The sequence below is a fragment of the Eurosta solidaginis genome, chromosome 4, assembly GCF_040869045.1.
Source record: "Eurosta solidaginis isolate ZX-2024a chromosome 4, ASM4086904v1, whole genome shotgun sequence".
Classification (NCBI taxonomy): domain Eukaryota; kingdom Metazoa; phylum Arthropoda; class Insecta; order Diptera; family Tephritidae; genus Eurosta; species Eurosta solidaginis.
The window spans coordinates 259,525,562-259,542,735 of record NC_090322.1 but is presented as its reverse complement, the minus strand read 5'-3'; the positions used below and the strand labels follow the sequence as shown (position 1 = coordinate 259,542,735).

The window sequence follows — 17,174 nt, the reverse complement described above, 5'->3', positions numbered from 1 at the left end:
GTGGCGTTTTATCAATTTTTAGCATAATTTTTACTTATAGATGTGCTATCGACGAGGTGTAGACAGTTATCAATTTGTTATAAATTATCTGTCAATATAAAGGGTTTTCAATGAGTTACTGATTTTTATAGACGAGTCACGGAAAAAATATCAACTCATCGAAAAGTTATCGATGTCCTTTCGAAAAGTTATTGATTATTTATCGAAAAGTTAATGTTTTGTTATCGGAAACTTATTGTAATACCTTTATAATTATGAATTTTTTATTGAAAATCTATCGACTTTCTATCGGAGCTTTACCACTTTTTTATCGGCGCGCCAGCGATTTGTTATCGAAAATGTGTCGATTTTTTTATCGGAAGTTTTCGATTTATTGTCGAAGAACTATAGGTTTATTATCATCTTATGGAAGAGATACCGATACAACTTATGTACGCTTACACAGCGCGCTTCATGAGTATTTGGTACTTACGCCTTTTTTATTTAAAAAAAAATATATCGTTGCAATTTCATACATATTACCAACTCTGCGTTTAAGTTTAGCGTCTTTGTGTCCAACATAGCCCGTTGACCAGCAAAAAGCATTGTTATGTTACTTTTAGATGGCCTTCTAAAGTTTTTGTTAATTGAATACAAAAAAATCTATAAAACTACACAAAAGCGCATCTAAGTTTGCACTCTCCGGATCGACGCTCTCAGCACACACCAACTTAGTCAGCCCAGTTTAGTTAGCACTTTTAAATACCAAAATATAGAGATAAAAGTAAATATTTTTATATTCAAGCAAGTACTTCGTACTTTGCTAATTGTTAGCTGCACACAAAATTGCGTCAAGCCAAGTTTAATTTAAAATCAAAAAATTTCAGGTGTTCATCGTGAGCGGCCTTTTCATGTGCAATTTGGTAAATTATTTAATTCAGTTGAATTTTTTCACGCTGGCGAATACGCGCGTGTTTTTGGGCTTAAAAGCAGTGATAACGAATTTTCGTGCGTATGAAAGTAACCGAGCGGGGAAGAATTTTGTAAATGATAGGTAAAAAATTCGATTTTATATATTAAAAAATATATACATAATAAGTGTGTATGAAAATATTTTTGTGCAAGTTTATTTCTAAAACTCAATTACTAGTTAAATTCAAAATCTTAATAATGTAAAAACACAAATTTGCAAAAAGTGCGTGTAATTAATATTCGTTAGAGCATATTCGAAATTAATTCACATTCAAATAATTAATTAAATGATTAGATTTGAAAAGTGCTTGGCATTTGATGAGGCAAAGTTCACAAAGATCTGATACTTTGTAAAATTATTTAATTAAAATACATTTAAAATAAAAAAGTGGCAACTAATTTAATCATTTATACAATTAATATTCAATTTAAATACAAAAGCGTAGCTTAGAAACAAAAGTGAAGTTAGTTACAGGAAGGTGTTACAAGACACATCAAGCGTTTGTGAAACTGACCACAAGTGAGTTGCGGGAGCAGATTACAATTCCTTTCGGTGACCGATAATGAATTCTCCATAAATATATGATATACATATTAGAACATACCTCAAGTTTTATTTATCTTAAAGAAATAATGGTGACTTAGTTAAAAACAAAAACAAATGTTTGAGAAAAAAAGAATCAAGTATACCCTTATTCAATATGTATAACACACATACAGAATTAACATGTTTTAACCAGACCAATTATATATAAACAAAACATTTTAATAATTATAAATTTTATTGAAGACAACCTTCAGGCAATTGTTGTATGATTAATTAATTAAAAAATATTAAATTTCAAACAAATATTAATTAATAAAATATTTTGTATTGCATGAGTTCGAAAATATGTTTAATTACAAAACTAATATAATTATTTTACTAATGTCTCTTTATCACGACTATTTTATTTATATAAGTAACTCACTTAATATGGCGGAATAAAATAAAAATTGAAAATTGTTTCCCTTATATTTTGTAACTTTTTTGTGATACTAACACCTACAATTTATTACTAGTGCAATGAAAAATTAGAGCATGTATGTGCGATTATTTGAAAATAATGGTCAACTCCTTTTTTTACCGGCAAAATACATTTAAAATATAATTTTTTTTTTCATACCCTTCATGAACATGAAATGGTATATTAACTTTGGTCCTATGTTTGTAACGTGGAGAAATATAGAAGATAGATTAACAATTAAGTATACCGAATTGATCAGGGCGACGAACTGAGTTGATAAAGCCATGTCCGCCTGTCCGTCCGTCTGTCTGTTTGAACGCAAAATAGTCCCTCAAATTTTGAGATATCTCAATGAAATTTGGCACAACGATGTATTTTTGTATTATATTAGACATTTGTCGGACCCGGTAGGATCGGACGACTATAACATATATCTCCCATACAACCGATCGTTCAGATAAGACGATTTTGGTCATTCCTGCCGCAATTTAGAAAGTATAAACGTGAAACTCTGTGATATATATTCTACTATATCATAGAATATATTCTGATAAAATCACTTTGATCGAGCTATATATAGTTATATCCCATACAACCGATCGTCCAGATAAAAATATTTTTGGCCATTTCTCCTTTAATTTAGAAAGTATAAACGTGAAACTCGGTGATATATATTCCAATATATCATAGAAAATTTTCTGAAAAAATAACTTTGATCGGAGCTATATATGGTATATATCCCATACAACCGATCGTTCAGATAGAAAGATTTTTGGCAATTTCTCCCTTAATTTCCAATATAAAAACGTTAAACTTGGTGATATTTATTCTAATATATAATAAAAGATTTCATGAAAAAATCATTTCGATCGGTGATATATATAATATATATCCCTCACAACCGATCGTTCAGATAGAAAGTTTTTTAGCCCTTTATCCTTTAATTTCCAATAAAAAACGTTAAACTTGGTGATATTTATTCTAATATATCATGGAAGATTTCTTAAAAAAATCATTTAAAAAAATAAAATAAATGTAAGGCTCGATAACCTCCGAAGGTATCTAAGGCCGAGCTTCTCTTCCAATTTGCGTCGTGCTCCTCTTGATTTTCCCTACAAATTGGCCGGACGGGACCTACATGTTTTATGCCGACTTCGAACGGCATCTGCGAGGCAGATGAGTTTTCACTGAGAGCTTTTCATGGCAGAAATACACCCGGAGCGCTTGCCAAACACTGCCGAGGGGCGACCCCGCTTAGAAAAATTTTCTGCTAATTGAAAAACTTTATTTCTAAAATTTTGATGTTGCTTTGCCCGGGGTGCGAATCCGGGGCATACGGTGTGATAGGCGGAGCACGCTACCACCACACCACGGTGGCCGCAATCATTTATATATAATATATATCCCATACAACCGATCGTTCAGATAAGGGGGCTTTTTGCCATTTTTTATTTTATATTTATCTTAAAAATCGTTTAGGTATGTACATCTGTTCACTATATATTTCTTATCTTATACATCCGATTATTTGGAGATTAAGAACGGGATAAGATTATTGTTCAGCCCCATTCGTGAAAAGTATGAAGTCTTCGGCACAGCCGAAGACAGTCCCGTCCTTACTTCTTTTTTTTTTTTTTAACCAGGTACTTTTACTTAAAACGATTACTTTTCTGGAAGTGGTTAATTCTTTGAAGAAATTACTTCTTTTTAAGTCGGTTAACTTCTTGCAACCGGTTTTTATTGGAGCCGGTTACTACGTCGGAACCGGCTAATATCTTGGAACTGGTTTTTTTAAATCGTTTAATTTTCAAAAACGAGTAATATTTTGGAAATTGTTTCTTTTTCAGAATCCCGATCTTTTTTGAACTGTTTTGAAACCGGTTACTTTTTCCAAACCGGTTATATTTTTGGAGCCGGATACTTCGCTGACGTACTTAAAGGCGGTTCATTTTTAGAACTTTTTTAAACAGTTTTTTTTTATATTCGATTATCTTCTTGCAACCGGTTTGTTAATTGGAACCTGCTACTATTTTGGAAATTTTTGGAACCTTTTTGATATCGATTACTTTTCTGTAACCTTTTTCAAACAGGTTTTATTTCTTGGTCATGATACTCTTTTGGAACTGGACACATTTCTGGAGCCTTTTTGAAAGCGGTTATTGCTCTTTTTAAACCTTTTACTTTTTTAAAACCGATACATTTTTAGATTTTTCTTCAACAGTTTACTTTTTTGGAACCAATTATCTTCTTGCAACCGGCTTCTTTATTGTAGTTGGTTACTGTCTTGTAACCTATTCCTTTTTTTGAAACCGCCAAATTTCGTAAAATACGTTACTTTTTTGAAACTTTTATTGAACCGCTTTTATTTCTTTAAAACGGATGAGTGTTTTGATCCACTTGGAAATTGGTACTTTTACGGAACATGTTATATTTTCGGGACCGTATACTTTTCTGGAACCTCTTGGAGAGACCCTGTATTAATTAAAACCCGTTTTTTCTTCTAGAACCTGCAACTCTTTTGGAGAATTAGTTTTAATTTAATTTTTAAATTTTCAAAAATTTGAGACTTCGATAAAATTTTGAAAGGGATGGAACTGTATAGCCTATTCTTTGAAGATTTTGGGACTACTTCAGCACCGAAGTGGACTCGAAACTATGCATAAACTGTCTCAAAATTGTCCCAAAACAAAATGATCCTGAAGCTGTCCCGAAATGATATATAAAATAGTCTGGAAGTAGTTCTGAAATTGCTGTCGTCTTAAATTTGAATTGATTCCGTCTTAATTTCGAAATAATTTTGAAGTCATCCTCGAATTTTAACAAAACGGCGGCAAAGTACTCCCAAAATGATCCAATAATATATTTTACAGTTCCATCCTCTTCTAAATTTTATCAAAGTGCCTCAATCCCTTACGCATGGACGCATATTTTATATTAGCTGATATGTATGCACATTTATCCTCCCCGTTAACTGAATAGCATTATGTGTCCACTTTTAATTGAATAAATTGGAATATCTTTCTCTTATGGAAAAAAAGGATGAGTCACTGTTATATTGTATTAATTGATATGTCCTTGTTTTAACCCTTCTATTGCGTTTAAGTCATTTGGTGACCTTTTTTGCTTTGTTTTTCCTTCCAAAAAGTCTAAATAGCAAGATTTGTCTGAATCCAATTACTATTGATCCAATAATAAACAAACTTACGTGGGCGCACATTAAGGTCATTCCGTGACCAGAGCTGTTGTTCTGAGCATAAAAAAATCACCGTATTTAAAATAATAAAAATGTCAATAATTGGATACCATAGATCATCTAGAAAAGTTTGGGTGATTTTTTTTTCCAATTAGTGATATGGGGCCATTTTTTCCTAAAGATTTATGAAGACCTATATTTTCTATACCGATTTCAAATGATAACTGCTTAAAGTGTGGTACTATTTTATAGAAACCTTTTCATTGAGAAAACACTTATAGAGTATGCCAAATCACTTCCGAGATGTGATCTCGCCTAAAAAAATTGTTCGAAAGTGTTTTGCTGTTAGTTCTACCATTAGCTGAACTAAGGACCTTCGGTATAGTAGGCCAGCATCCTACGTATATACCATGTCCACCATATCGCAGCAATGCCGATATTTAATGAATTAAGTAAACCAATAAATGTGAACCAAAATATTGTTTTCAGCATAGCAATTTAGCATAGCTTTATTTTCGTGAATAACTTTACTGCTACCCACCCGATTATGACAAGCTTTAGTGACTTTTTAAGTTTATAATAATTCGGAAATCGATATTTTTTCTTTTTGTTTTATCTTTTTTTTTTGTACCAAAGTTGATTATGTCATATTTCAGCGTTGTCATCTGGATAGACGAATATATTTTTAAGCCTATAAAACCTCATAGTTCGTATTCATTTCAAAAATTTATCAATAAAAATTCAAACTTATTTTTGGGTAATCACAGTGTGCGACGAGTTTTCTTCAAAATTTAAATAAAAATTCAAATATTTGTAAATAAAGTTCAAAGTGTCAAATTTCGTTTTGCCAGACGACAACGCTACGATATGCTGAATTTATTCATCGCTAATCGGAGGGTTAAACAATTTTTTTTTATAAATACGGCTCACATGATTATGTGCAAAGCCTACGATATTCGACTCACAAAGTGGCTCACGTCTCTGAGGAGAGCAGACGTAAGGCTCACTATGGGTATAATAACTGGTATCTGCCTTCCAGAGTCACATGCTTATAAGTTAGCCTTGGTCGCCTCGTCAGTAACAACCGGTGTAGGAAGTGCGATCTGTACGAAGACACGGTTGAGCACGTTCTCTATTCATGTCCTGCGTTCGCCAGATCAAGGCTCCAGCTATTAGGAGCAGCAGAGTTGCCATATCACGAGACAGCAATTAAGCTAGGTCCTAGAAAACTTCTGGCATTTGCCAAGAGGGCAGAGTTATGCTATAACATAAGACCTGGCACCTGATTGGGGCTCTTCCGCTTGGTCCTCAAACAAATTCCGGTAAAACTATGGACACGTTCCATCTATGAGCAGTTTTTATTAACCGGCCAGTTCAAATTAACTTAAGGCCTACTTGCAGAATGGCGAGATATTTTTTTTTTAGCTCAAAATCAATTTCAAAAATTTGTCAAAAATGATTATGAGTTTAGCCCTTCATGTCCGGTAAACTCTGAGTTAAAAAGTCAACATGGCGTTCTGCAAGTGGGCTTAAGAAGATTATTTGATATAAATATGTTGCACCAATAATTGAGAGGAGTCTGTTTGGTAGGTCCTAAAACTTTCTCCTGCTGCTGCTAGTGCCGTTTATGAAAAACGCTGCTCCCCTAAAGCACGCACCACCAATGCATATGAGCGTTTTTTATGGCGCAAATGATTTTGTTTCATTTAAAAAAATTAATAACAAAGAATTATTGTTCAAATTCAATAAAATCCTTGCGGTAAATTTTTTATGCCAAAACATTTCATTTAATAATGTCTTTAGAATAAAATAAATTCAAATTTATATTCAAATATTGCAAAATTTTTAATATTTTATTTTGACTCTTAAGTGATTACTCACAATTTGTAAAAACGATTTTGGCTAATAGAAAAAATCATTTTATTATTATTTGGCTTAAAAGTTGTTATTGCAAATTTGTGCAACATATCGCTCTATTATGCATATATTGTTTTATATATAAACAAAGCCGTCTAATTGAACTTTAAACAAAGTGGTTGGTTGTGATTGCTTTTTTTTCTTTTTTTGGTTTCATAATTTTTGTGTGCTGCATTCAGTGCGTGGCGAAAAAGCGTGTGGCCAGCCTATTCTTTTGTATATACATATGTATATATGAACATATGTGTTTACTTATGATTGTGCATATTTATTGTGGTTGCAGGTGTTGCATATTCGCAAAATGATTCAATTAGTTTGTCATTTATTTTGCATGTTGAGATTACTATGCATTTAACGAAAAATGCTCAATACCCAAATAAAATTCTCTGAACGTAAAAAGTAGCCGCATGCATATTCAAACTTTTATGGATATTGTAATTTTATTTCATTACACGCTGCCTACAGGACTACATTAAAAGCGAACGCAACCAGAAGAGTGTGCTAATGAAATCGCGACTGAAGAGGGAAGCGAAACGTCTTTACAGGATGAAAAAGACAGAGGCAGAAAAGCGTAAGTGCGAGGAGTTTGAGCATCTAGTCACCTGAAATAACACCCACAAATTTTACCAAAAAAATCGGCGACAAACGAAAGGTTTGAGGTCCACCGCCAGCTCTTGTAAGAACGAAAACTAAGACTTGATAATCGATGTCCAGAGAGTACTTATACTATGGAGGGAACAAATCTCTGCGATTCTAACTGCAGACAGCAATATACCGCCAAATGATGCTAAACCCGATCACGATGAAAATGGAATTAATATCCCCCCTCCTATTATGACGAAGTCAGAATAACAATCACCAGATTATAAACAGTATGGCCGAGGGTGCTGATTGATTGCCTACGGAGTTATTCGAATACGACGGAAAAACACTTGGTATGACGCATGCGTCAGTTTCCTTGCGATATATGGTCAGACGAGTGCATACCTGCAGACTAAAATCTAAGTGTTCTTTGCCCACACACAAGAAGGGGAATCTTGCGTATAAGCTATTTTGTGCAAAAGATTGAAGCCCACTGTGAATTGGCTGATTGAGCCCTATAATTGCGGCTTAAGACCTGATAAATTTAATATCGAACATAGTTTCACAATGCGCCAAATTTTGGAAAAAATCCGCGAAAAAATAATTAACACACATCAGCTTTTCGCCTTAGAAACCCTGAGAAGGAGCTGCCTATATGCCGCTTGGTTACCCCACAATATTTTTAAGGCTGTGCAAAATAACGTTAAGCAACACCATCAGCTTAGTCAGAATTGGGAGGGACCTTTCGGAGCCATTCGAAACTAAAGACAAGTTCACCCCTCTATCGTGTGACTTCTATAATTTGATGCTGGAGAAAATTACATTAGCTGTAAAATTGGACCGCTCGGGAGGCGTGGCATTGATATCATCGACCAGAACATTCGCACCATAAGCTTTGCTTACTCCCAATGGAAAGAGAAACGAAAAACATAGACTGGGGACAATGGCAACCTTAAAATCCAAATTCCGACCCAAAAATATCCGCTAAAAACGTTGTCGATAACAGTTTTTTGAAAAAAACAAAATAGTTTTTACAATCAAATGAAGATTTTTTAGTACGTCATGAAAAAAACTTAAAATCAAAGTCGAAAAAAGTAAAAAAAAAAAAATGAAATTTCGTAGGCTCGAAAATTATTTTTCTGGGTATGCGTAGTGGAACTATTTTTTCCTGAGCGCAAATCCCATCGAAAAATCGATGGAGCGATATCGGTTAATAAATCGATCCAGTCTAATCTATATGTCACTTGTAGTACTCGTCCTAATATATGGCGCAGAAGCAGGATATGACAACATCAGATGATGTGACTCTGGGAGTGTTTGAGAGAAAAGTTCTTTGAAAGACTTACGGAGTATTATGCATTGGCGACGGCGAGTAACAAAGAAGATTCAATGATGAGCTGCACGAGCTTCACACAAACATAAAAATAGTTAAGCGAATCAAAACACAGCGGCTGCGCTGGGTAAGTCATGTTATGCGAATGAAAGATAAAGTGTCAGCTAAGAAAGTATTTTAATCGCAAACGAAACGAAAAACGACTTTCTATCTTGCTGGATAAGAATTTTCAGGGAAAGGGTACGGTTGATTTTGCCTCGAAAAATTAACAAAAAGTTAGTGCTCTGGTGAGCGAAGAAAAGGCAAGGTACTTGTTGTTGGCCAAGGAGGCGAGCAGAAGAATGTCAAGCCAATATCAAAATCTTCATTGATCTCGATTAACTGACATATTGCTGTACAACGCGTTGTTAGGATAACAACACCTCGTACTGAAATGGCCTTGATTTAAGGAAAGTGTTTTTTGCGTGTGTCTCTGCAAGAAAAGCTTCTTAGCAAAAAGTAGTTCTCGCAGATGCCGTTCAGATGCGGTATAACTCATGTTGGTGCGCCGATTTGTAGGAGAAATTAAGAAGCAGTATACCACAAATTGGAAGAGAAATTTGATGTTTATTTCCTCTGTCCCATATTGGGACCGATTGTTTATTACATTTGAGAAAATGCTTATACTATAGATATTAACTTAAATATATTGTTTCGATGCAAAAAAAAAGAAAGAAACAACTTTGAACTTATAGCCATCCAACGGGTTAATTTTGTATATAAACTTGATAATTTGCCAAGTTTCGCCCTGCATATTAGGTGCAAAGTCAACATTGTCGCTTCTCATTGTCACTGTTGTCTCATTGAAATGCAATACGCCCATATGCAACTGGCCAAAAGCACGAAATATTTGGTAACAAATTTCCAAAAAAAAAAAAAAATATTGTGCATTAATTTTTTATAGTTATAAACATTTAATTTAGATGCCAGTTGAGCGAGTGATGACTGACAGGCGTTATAGTAAACACATTGGCCTTGGTATATTTATAGTGTCTGTGTTTGCCCTTAATACGTCATAAATCTTCACTGCAATTTTCTTGGCTTAAAAGGTAATCAGAGTGCTTCGTGATTTACCTTTGCTATTGAGTTGTTATTTTAATTATATAGTTTTTTTTTTTTGGATTTTTAGTGATTAACACTTGAAAGTTAATATATTGGTATCTGCTATTTGAAATCTATGTATACATTTGAACTTATCATGCTTTTAAATTAAAAACAAGTAAGGAAGGCTAAGTTCGGGTGTAACCGAACATAACATACTCAGTTGAGAGCTATGGAGACAAAATAAGGAAAATCAATCTGGGGTAACGCTGGAATGTGGTTGTATAACATGTGTATCAAATGAAAGGTATTAAAGAGTATTTTAAGAGAGAGTAGGCCATAGTTCTATGGATGAACGCCATTTAGGGATATCGCCATAAAGGTAGACCAGGGCTGACTCTAGAATTTGTTTGTACGATATGGGTATCAAATGAAAGGTGTTACTGAGCATTTTAAGAGGGAGTGGGCCTTAGGTCTATCGGTGGACGCCTTTTCGAGATGTCCCCATTAAGGTGGACCAGGGGTGATTCTATAATGTGTTTGTACGATATGGGTATCAAATGAAAGCTGTTAATGAGTATTTTGAAAAGGAGTGATCCTTAGTTCCATAGGTGGACGCCGTTTCGAGATATCGCCATAAAGGTGGACCAGGGGTGTCTCTAGAATGTGTTTGTACGATATGGGAATCAAATGAAAGGTGTTACTGAGCATTTTAAGAGGGAGTGGGCATTAGGTCTATAGGTGGACGCCTCTTCGAGATATCGCCATTAGGGTGGGCCAGGGGTGACTCTAGAATGTTTGTACGGTATGGGTATCAAACGAAAGGTGTTACTGAGCATTTTAAGAGGGAGTGGGCATGAGGTCTATAGGTGGACGCCTTTTCGAGATATCGTCATTAGGGTGGGCCAGGGGTGACTCTAGAATGTGTTTGTACGATATGTGCATCAAACGAAAGGTGTTACTGAGCATTTTAAGAGGGAGTGGGCATTAGGTCTATAGGTGGACGCCCTTTCGAGATATCGCCATTAGGGTGGGCCAGGGGTGACTCTAGAATGTTTGTACGATATGGGTATCAACCGAAAGGTGTTACTGAGCATTTTAAGAGGGAGTGGGCATTAGGTCTATAGGTGGACGCCTTTTCGAGATAACCGCCATTAGGGTGGGCCAGGGGTGACTCTAGAATGTGTTTGTACGATATGGGTATCAAATGAAAGGTGGTAAGGAGTATTTTAAAAGGGAGTAATCCTTAGTTCTATAGGTGGACGCCTTTTCGAGATATCGCCATAAAGGTGGACCAAGGGTGACTCTAGAATGTTTGTACGATATGGGTATCAAACGAAAGGTGTTACTGAGCATTTTTAGAGGGAGTGGGCATTAGGTCTATAGGTGGACGCCTTTTCGAGATATCGCCATTAGGGTGGGCCAGGGTGACTCTAGAATGAGTTTGTACGATATGGGTATCAAATGAAAGGTGGTAATGAGTATTTTAAAAGGGAGTAATCCTTAGTTCTATAGGTGGACGCCTTTTCGAGATATCGCCATAAAGCTGGACCAAGGGTGACTCTAGAATGTTTGTACGGTATGGGTATCAAACGAAAGGTGTTACTGAACATTTTAAGAGGGAGTGGGCATTAGGTCTATAGGTGGACGCCTTTTCGAGATATCGCCATTAGGGTGGGCCAGGGTGACTCTAGAATGTGTTTGTACGATATGGGTATCAAATGAAAGGTGGTAATGAGTATTTTAAAAGGGAGTAATCCTTAGTTCTATAGGTGGACGCCTTTTCGAGATATCGCCATTAGGGTGGGCCAGGTGTGACTCTAGAACGTTTGTACGATATGGGTATCAAACGAAAGGTGTTACTGAGCATTTTAAGAGGGAGTGGGCATTAGGTCTATAGGTGGACGCCTTTTCGAGATATCGCCATTAGGGTGGGACAGGGGTGACTCTAGAATGTTTGTACGATATGGGTATCAAACGAAAGGTGTTACTGAGCATTTTAAGAGGGAGTGGACATTAGGTCTATAGGTGGACGCCTTTTCGAGATATCGCCATTAGGGTGGGCCAGGGGTGACTCTAGAATGTTTGTACGATATGGGTATCAAACGAAAGGTGTTACTGAGCATTTTAAGAGGGAGTGGACATTAGGTCTATAGGTGGACGCCTTTTCGAGATATCGCCATTAGGGTGGGCCAGGGTGACTCTAGAATGTGTTTGTACGATATGGGTATCAAATGAAAGGTGGTAATGAGTATTTTAAAAGGGAGTAATCCTTAGTTCTATAGGTGGACGCCTTTTCGAAATATCGCCATTAGGGTGGGCCAGGTGTGACTCTAGAATGTTTGTACGATATGGGTATCAAACGAAAGCTGTTACTGAGCATTTTAAGAGGGAGTGGGCATTAGGTCTATAGGTGGACGCCTTTTCGAGATATCGCCATTAGGGTGGGCCAGGGGTGACTCTAGAATGTTTGTACGATATGGGTATCAAACGAAAGGTGTTACTGAGCATTTTAAGAGGGAGTGGACACTAGGTCTATAGGTGGACGCCTTTTCGAGATATCGCCATTAGGGTGGGCCAGGGGTGACTCTAGAATGTTTGTACGATATGGGTATCAAACGAAAGGTGTTACTGAGCATTTTAAGAGGGAGGGGGCATTAGGTCTATAGGTGGACGCCTTTTCGAGATATCGCCATTAGGGTGGGACAGGGGTGACTCTGGTATGTTTTTGTACGATATGGATATCAAATTAAAGGTATTAATGAGGGTTTTAAAAGCGAGTGGCCCTTAGATGTATATGTGAAGGCGTTCTCGCGATATCGACCAAAATGTGGACCAGGTGATCCAGAAAATCATCTGTCGGGTACTGCTAATTTATTTATATATGCAATACCACTAACAGTATTCCTGCCAAGATTCCAAGGGCTGTTGATTTCGCCTTGTAGAACTTTTTTATTTTCTTCTACTTAATATGGTAGGTGTCACACCCATTTTACAAAGTTTTTTCCAAAGTTATATTTTGCGTCAATAAACCAATCCAGTTACCATGTTTCATCCCTTTTTTCGTATTTGGTATAGAATTATGGCATTTTTTTCATTTTTCGTAATTTTCGATATCGATAAAGTGGGCGTGATTATGGTCAGATTTCGCCCATTTTTTATACCAAGAAAAAGTGAACTCAGGTAAGTACGCGGGCTAAGTTTAGTAAAGATATATCGGATTTTGCTAAAGTTATTGTGTTAATGGCCGAGCGGAAGGACAGACGGTGGACTGTGTATAAAAACTGGGCGTGGCTTCCACCGATTTCGCCCATTTTCACAGAGAACAGTTACCGTTATAGAATCTATGCTCCTACCAAATTTGAGAAGGATTGGTAAATTTTTGTTCGACTTATGGCAATAAAAGTATTCTAGACAAACTAAATGAAAATGGGCGGAGCCACGCCCATTTTGAATTTTTCTTTTATTTTTGTATTTTGTTACATCATATCATTACTGGAGTTGAATTTTGACTTAATTGACTTATATACAGTAAAGATATTAAATTTTTTGTTAAAATTTGAATTTAAAAAAATTTTTTTTTAAAAAGTGGGCGTGTTCTTCATCCAATTTTGCTAATTTTTACTTAGCACATATAGAGTAATAGTAGTAACGTTCCTGCCAAATTTCATCATGATATCTTCAACGACTGCCAAATTACAGCTTGCAAAACTTTTAAATTACCTTCTTGTAAAAGTGGGCGGTGCCACGCCCATTGTCCAAAATCTTACTAATTTTCTATTCTGCGTCATAACGTCAACCCATCTACCAAGTTTCGTCGCTTTATCTGTCTTTTGTAATGAGTTATCGCACTTTTTCGGTTTTTCGAAATTTTCGATATCGAAAAAGTGGGCGTGGTTATAGTCCGATATCGTTCATTTTAAATAGCGATCTGAGATGAGTGCTCAGGAACCTACATACCAAATTTCATCAAGATACCTCAAAATTTACTCAAGTTATCGTGTTAACGGACGGACGGACATGGCTCAATCAAATTTTTTTTCCAATCCTGATTATTTTGATATATGGAAGTCTATATCTATCTCGATTCCTTTATATATGTACAACCAACCGTTATCCAATCAAACTTAATATACTCTGTGAGCTCTGCTCAACTGAGTATAATAAATTTAAGGTCATCAACAATCGGAGTTTCATATTAAAACAAGTATGGCCCGTACTGTCTTTGACTGTGCCGAAGACTTTATATCTTTCATGAATGCAGCTGAGAAATAATATTTTCCATTTGTTATATCCGAATAATCGGCTGTACAAGATGTGTTATATATAGAGAAAATAGATCGGTAATCCATAAACAAATTATTACTTTTCTTGTAGCCTGCATGAGAAACCTATGACCATAAATCACTTATCTAAACAATGTATGACGTATACGTAACTATTTGAACCGTCTAGCTGTTAAAAAAAGACAGAAACGACGAAGTAATCCTTATCTGAAAAATCGGTTTGTATGGGATATATGCTATAATTTTTTTAGACAACAATTTGTGCTATATTCTAAAGCACTTGGTGAAATTTGAAGGTTATACCTGAAGAAGAAATCGGTTGTATGGGGGATATATGCTACAACACAAATGTCAAATGTGTGACAAATGTCTATTCGGACACGATATACCATATACCCGCTGACCAGATTTCATCAAGATATCTCAAAACTTGAAGGACTAGTTTGCGCTCAAACAGGCACATGGACAGACGGACGTGAATTCGACAGTTACGTAAATCAACTCAGATAGTCATCCTGATCAATTGGTGTCTTTCTTTTCGCCTTTAAGGACTTACAGTTTTGAAACTCGTAACATACTTAATACTCCATTTAATTTTAATGAACATAATAATATTATCAAACAAATTAAAGCACGAACCGAGTGCGAATTTGTGCACCGGATTCATAAAATTTGCTTGAACTTCAAACCAATCGCACATTGACATATGTATATAAATTCTTAGATATTTCCATATACATATATGTTCATTAGGCTGCTCAAAAAACAGCAAGAGAATGTTTGCCTTATTAGATGTAATCAGGGGTCCTGATGAAAATTCTAGGCCACGCCAATATTTAATACAACAAGTAAGGAAGGCTAAGTTCGGGTGTAACCGAACATTTCATACTCAGCTGAGAGCTATGGAGACAAAGAAGGGAAAATCACCATGTAGGAAAATGAACCCAGGGTAACCCTGTAATGTGTTTCTATGACATGTGTATCAAATGGAAGGTATTAAGGAGTATTTTAAGAGGGAGTGGGCCATAGTTCTATAGATAGACGCCATTTAGAGATATCGCCATAAAGGTGGACCAGGGCTGACTCTAGAGTTTGTTTGTACGATATATATATCAAATGAAAGGTGTTAATGAGTGTTTTAAAAGGGAGTGGGCCTTAGTTCTATAGGTGGACGCCTTTTTGAGATATCGCGGAATTGGTCCTTAGTTCTATAGGTAGACGCCTTTTCGAGATATAAAGGTAGACCAGGGTTGACTCTAGAATGCGTTTGTACAATACTGGTATCAAAGTAAAGGTGATAATTAGTATTTTAAACGAAAGTGGGCCTTAGTTCTATAGGTGGACGCCTTTTCAGGATATCGCCATAAAGGTGGACCAGGGTTGACTCTATAATGTGTTTTTACGATATGGTATCAAATTAAAGGTATTAATGAGGGTTTTAAAAGGGAGTGGTGGTAGTTGTATATGTGAAATCGTTTTCGAGATATCGACCAAAATGTGGACCAGGGTGACCCAGAACATCTTCTGTCGGGTACCGTTAATTTATTTATATATGTAATACCGCGAACGGTATTCCTGCCAAGACTCCAAGGGCTTTTGATTTCGCCCTGCAGAACTTTTTTATTTTCTTCTACTTAATATGGTAGATGTCATACCCATTTTACAAAGTTTTTTTCTGAAGTATTATTTTGCGTCAATAAACCAATCCAATGACCTTGTTTCATCCCTCTTTTCGTATTTGGTATAGAATTATGGAATTTTTTTCATTTTTCGTAATTTTCGATATCGAAAAAGTGGGCGCGGTCATAGTCGGACGTCGGCCATTTTTTATACCAATACAAAGTGAGTTTAGATAAGTACGTGAACTGAGTTTAGTAAAGATATATTGATTTTTCCTCAAGTTATCGTGTTAACGGCCGAGCAGAAGGACACACCGTCAACCGTTTATAAAAACTGGGCGTGGCTTCAACCGATTTCGCCCTTTTTCACAGAAAACAGTTATCGTCCTAGAGTCCACCCCCTATCAAATTTCACAAGGATTTGTAAATTTTTGTTCGACTTATGGTATTAAAAGTATCCTAGACAAATTGGATGAAAAAGGGCGGAGCCACGCCTATTTTGAGATTTTCTTTTATTTTTGTACTTTTTTGCACCATATTATTACTGGAGTTGAATGTTGACATAATTTACTTATATACTGTAAAGATATTAAATTTTTTTTTAAATTTGACTTTAAACGTTTTTTTTTTAAGTGGGCGTGGTCGTTTTCCGATTTTGCCAATTTTTACTAAGCATACATACAGTAATAAGAATAATGTTCCTGAAAAAATTTCATCATGATATCTCCAACGACTGCCAAATTACAGCTTGCAAAACTATTCAATTACCTTCTTTTAAAAGTGGGAGGTGCCGCGCCCATTGTCCAAAATTTTACTAGTTTTGTATTCTGCGGCATAAGTTCAACTCACCTACCAAGTTCCATCGCTTTATCCGTCTTTGGTAATGAATTATCGCACTTTTTCGGTTTTTCGAAATTTTCGATATCGAAAAAGTGGGCGTGGCTATAGTCCGATATCGTTCATTTTAAATAGCGATCTGAGATGAGTGCCCAGGAACCTACATACCAAATTTCATCAAGATACCTCAAAATTTACTCAAGTTATCGTGTTAACGGACGGACGGACATGGCTCAATCAAATTTTTTCTCGATACTGATGATTTTGACACAAACAACTGAAGAAGGCACCACGCTAGTGTCGAAACAATTTGTATTGTTTTTGTAATTTAAGTTACAAAATAAAAATTATTATTTAAGTGACATTAAG

At 35.7% G+C, this 17,174-nt stretch overlaps 1 protein-coding gene across 2 annotated transcripts in view; it reads left to right on the top strand.

Moving 5' to 3' along the window:
• Positions 1–713: 713 nt before the first annotated feature.
• LOC137251378 (uncharacterized) overlaps positions 714–17,174 on the top strand; it is a 90,264-nt gene continuing 73,803 nt past the window's right edge. The window contains exons 1-2 of one of the 2 annotated variants that reach the window (XM_067785838.1): positions 714–763; positions 867–1,033. The gene's annotated coding sequence lies outside the window, so the exon portion shown is untranslated. Of the gene's footprint in view, positions 1,034–17,174 lie in introns of both variants that reach the window. The other variant, XM_067785837.1, reaches the window with a different exon arrangement.